The following is a 4,980-nucleotide window of genomic DNA, read 5'->3' as shown; positions in this document are numbered from 1 at the left end:
TTCTCTGCTTTCTCAGTCTGTTTCCTAGTGCCGGTTTGAAGTTCCTGCAGTTTTCACTGTAAAACCGAGTTGGAGCTAGTACCTCCCCATATATATGTATGGAATGGAGTTTGCAACTGAAAAGAAACTTTGTGTTCCCAACAAGCTAGGTGAAGGACGGCTTTCACACACACCTATCTCTCAAAAATGAGCAAGTGGAGAGACGTTCGTTCATCTAGCACCAAGGGAACGGGTTGCAGGAGACACTTGTTCTCTGCTTTCTCAGTCTGTTTCCTAGTGCCGGTTTGAATTTTCTGCAGTTTTCACTGTAAAACCGTGTTGGAGATAGTACCTCCCCTTATATATATATGTAATGGAGTTTGCAACTGAAAAGAAACTTTGTGTTCCCAACAAGCTAGGTGAAGGACGGCTTTCACACACACCTATCTCTCAGAAATGAGCAAGTGGAGAGAAGTTCGTTCATCTAGCACCAAGGGAACGGTTTGCAGGAGACACTTTTTCTCTGCTTTCTCAGTCTGTTTCCTTGTGCCGGTTTGAAGTTCCTGCAGTTTTCACTGTAAAACAGAGTTGGAGCTAGTACCTCCCCATATATATGTATGGAATGGAGTTTGCAACTGAAAAGAAACTTTGTGTTCACAACAAGCTAGGTGAAGGACGGCTTTCATACACACTTATCTCTCAGAACTGAGCAAGCGGAGAGACGTTAGTTCATCTAGCACCAAGGGAACGCGTTGCAGGAGACACTTTTTCTCTGCTTTCTCAGTCTGTTTCCTAGTGCCGGTTAGAAGTTCCAGCAGTTTTCACTGTAAAACCGAGTTGTAGCTTGTACCTCCCCATATATATGTATGGAATGGAGTTTGCAACTGAAAAGAAACTTAGTGTTCCCAACAAGCTAGCTGAAGGACGGCTTTCACACACACTTATCTCTCGGAACTGAGCAAGTGGAGAGACGTTTGTTCATCTAGCACCAAGGGAACGGGTTGCAGGAGACACTTTTTCTCTGCATTCTCAGTCTGTTTCCTAGTGCCGGTTTGAAGTTCCTGCAGTTTTCACTGTAAAACCGAGTTGGAGCTAGTACCTCCCCATATATATGTATGGAATGGAGTTTGCAACTGAAAAGAAACTTTGTGTTCCCAACAAGTTAGGTGAAGGACGGCTTTCACACACACTTATCTCTCAGAAATGAGCAAGTGGAGAGACTTTCGTTCATCTAGCACCAAGGGAACGGGTTGCAGGAGACACTTTTTCTCTGCTTTCTCAGTCTGTTTCCTAGTGCCGGTTTGAAGTTCCTGCAGGTTTCACTGTAAAACCGAGTTGGAGCTAGTACCTCCCCATATATATGTATGGAATGGAGTTTGCAACTGAAAAGAGACTTTGTGTTCCCAACAAGCTAGGTGAAGGACGGCTTTCACACACACCTATCTCTCAAAAATGAGCAAGTGGAGAGACGTTCGTTCATCTAGCACCAAGGGAACGGGTTGCAGGAGACACTTGTTCTCTGCTTTCTCAGTCTGTTTCCTAGTGCCGGTTTGAAGTTCCTGCAGTTTTCACTGTAAAACCGAGTTGGAGCTAGAACCTCCCCTTATATATGTATGGAATGGAGTTTGCAACTGAAAAGAAACTTTGTGTTCCCAACAAGCTAGGTGAAGGACGGCTTTCACACACACCTATCTCTCAGAAATGAGCAATTGGAGAGAAGTTCGTTCATCTAGCACCAAGGGAACGGTTTGCATGAGACACTTTTTCTCTGCTTTCTCAGTCTTTTTCCTAGTGCCTGTTTGAAGTTCCTGCAGTTTTCACTGTAAAACCGAGTTGGAGCTTGTACCTCCCCATATATATGTATGGAATGGAGTTTGCAACTGAAAAGAAACTTAGTGTTCCCAACAAGCTAGATGAAGGACGGCTTTCACACACACTTATCTCTCGGAACTGAGCAAGTGGAGAGACGTTCGTTCATCTAGCACCAAGGGATCGGGTTGCAGGAGACACATTTTCTCTGCTTTCTCAGTCTGTTTCCTAGTGCCGGTTTGAGTTCCTGCAGTTTTCACTGTAAAACCGAGTTGGAGCTTGTACCTCCCCATATATATGTATGGAATGGAGTTTGCAACTGAAAAGAAACTTAGTGTTCCCAACAAGCTAGTTGAAGGACGGCTTTCACACACACTTATCTCTCAGAACTGAGCAAGTGGAGAGACGTTCGTTCATCTAGCACCAAGGGAACGGTTTGCAGGAGACACTTGTTCTCTGCTTTCTCAGTCTGTTTCCTAGTGCCGGTTTGAAGTTCCTGCAGTTTTCACTGTAAAACCGCGTTGGAGCTTGTACCTCCCCTTATATATGTATGGAATGGAGTTTGCAACTGAAAAGAAACTTTGTGTTCCCAACAATCTAGGTGAAGGACGGCTTTCACACACACTTATCTCTCAGAACTGAGCAAGTAGAGAGACTTTCGTTCATCTAGCACTTAGGGAACGGGTGCAGGATACACTTTTTCTCTGCTTTCTCAGTCTGTTTCCTAGTGCAGGTTTGAAGTTCCTGCAGTTTTCACCGTAAAACCGATTTGGAGCTAGTACCTCCCCATATATATGTATGGAATGGAGTTTGCAACTGAAAAGATACTTTGTTTTCCCAACAAGCTAGGTGAAGTATGGCTTTCACACACAATTATCTCTCAGAACTGAGCAAGTGGAGAGACGTTCGTTCATCTAGCACCAAGGGAACGGGTTGCAGGAGACACTTTTTCTCTGCTTTCTCAGTCTGTTTCCTAGTGCCGGTTTGAAGTTCCTGCAGTATTCACTGTAAAATAGATTTGGAGCTAGTACCACCCCATATATATGTATGGAATGGAGTTTGCAACTGAAAAGAAACTTTGTGTTCCCAACAAGCTAGGTGAATTACGGCTTTCACACACACTTATCTCTCAGAACTTAGCAAGTGGAGAGATGTTCGTTCATCTAGCACCAAGGGAACGGGTTGCAGGAGACACTTTTTCTCTGCTTTCTCAGTCTGTTTCCTAGTGCCGGTTTGAAGTTCCTTCAGTTTTCACTGTAAAACAGAGTTGGAGCTAGTACCTCCCCATATATATGTATGGAATGGAGTTTGCAACTGAAAAGAAAGTTTGTGTTCCCAAAAACCTAGGTGAATGACGGCTTTCACACACACTTATCTCTCAGAACTGAGCAAGCGGAGAGACGTTCGTTCATCTAGCACCAAGGGATCGGGTTGCAGGAGACACAATTTCTCTGCTTTCTCAGTCTGTTTCCTAGTGCCGGTTTGAGTTCCTGCAGTTTTCACTGTAAAACCGAGTTGGAGCTTGTACCTCCCCATATATATGTATGGAATGGAGTTTGCAACTGAAAAGAAACTTAGTGTTCCCAACAAGCTAGTTGAAGGACGGCTTTCACACACACTTATCTCTCAGAACTGAGCAAGTGGAGAGACGTTCGTTCATCTAGCACCAAGGGAACGGTTTGCAGGAGACACTTGTTCTCTGCTTTCTCAGTCTGTTTCCTAGTGCCGGTTTGAAGTTCCTGCAGTTTTCACTGTAAAACCGCGTTGGAGCTTGTACCTCCCCTTATATATGTATGGAATGGAGTTTGCAACTGAAAAGAAACTTTGTGTTCCCAACAATCTAGGTGAAGGACGGCTTTCACACACACTTATCTCTCAGAACTGAGCAAGTAGAGAGACTTTCGTTCATCTAGCACTTAGGGAACGGGTGCAGGATACACTTTTTCTCTGCTTTCTCAGTCTGTTTCCTAGTGCAGGTTTGAAGTTCCTGCAGTTTTCACCGTAAAACCGATTTGGAGCTAGTACCTCCCCATATATATGTATGGAATGGAGTTTGCAACTGAAAAGATACTTTGTTTTCCCAACAAGCTAGGTGAAGTATGGCTTTCACACACAATTATCTCTCAGAACTGAGCAAGTGGAGAGACGTTCGTTCATCTAGCACCAAGGGAACGGGTTGCAGGAGACACTTTTTCTCTGCTTTCTCAGTCTGTTTCCTAGTGCCGGTTTGAAGTTCCTGCAGTATTCACTGTAAAATAGATTTGGAGCTAGTACCACCCCATATATATGTATGGAATGGAGTTTGCAACTGAAAAGAAACTTTGTGTTCCCAACAAGCTAGGTGAAGGACGGCTTTCACACACACTTATCTCTCAGAACTTAGCAAGTGGAGAGATGTTCGTTCATCTAGCACCAAGGGAACGGGTTGCAGGAGACACTTTTTCTCTGCTTTCTCAGTCTGTTTCCTAGTGCCGGTTTGAAGTTCCTTCAGTTTTCACTGTAAAACAGAGTTGGAGCTAGTACCTCCCCATATATATGTATGGAATGGAGTTTGCAACTGAAAAGAAAGTTTGTGTTCCCAAAAACCTAGGTGAATGACGGCTTTCACACACACTTATCTCTCAGAACTGAGCAAGCGGAGAGACGTTCGTTCATCTAGCACCAAGGGATCGGGTTGCAGGAGACACAATTTCTCTGCTTTCTCAGTCTGTTTCCTAGTGCCGGTTTGAAGTTCCTGCAGTTTTCACTGTAAAACCGAGTTGGAGCTAGTACCTCCCCTTATATATGTATGGAATGGAGTTTGCAACTGAAAAGAAACTTTGTGTTCACAACAAGCTAGGTGAAGGACGGCTTTCATACACAATTATCTCTCAGAACTGAGCAAGCGGAGAGACGTTAGTTCATCTAGCACCAAGGGAACGCGTTGCAGGAGACACTTTTTCTCTGCTTTCTCAGTCTGTTTCCTAGTGCCGGTTAGAAGTTCCAGCAGTTTTCACTGTAAAACCGAGTTGTAGCTTGTACCTCCCCATATATATGTATGGAATGGAGTTTGCAACTGAAAAGAAACTTAGTGTTCCCAACAAGCTAGTTGAAGGACGGCTTTCACACACACTTATCTCTCGGAACTGAGCAAGTGGAGAGACGTTTGTTCATCTAGCACCAAGGGAACGGGTTGCAGGAGACACTTTTTCT

Source organism: Camelus dromedarius, unplaced genomic scaffold (genome assembly GCF_036321535.1).
Source record: "Camelus dromedarius isolate mCamDro1 unplaced genomic scaffold, mCamDro1.pat HAP1_SCAFFOLD_183, whole genome shotgun sequence".
Classification (NCBI taxonomy): Eukaryota; Metazoa; Chordata; class Mammalia; order Artiodactyla; family Camelidae; genus Camelus; species Camelus dromedarius.
This window is presented reverse-complemented; position numbering follows the sequence as displayed.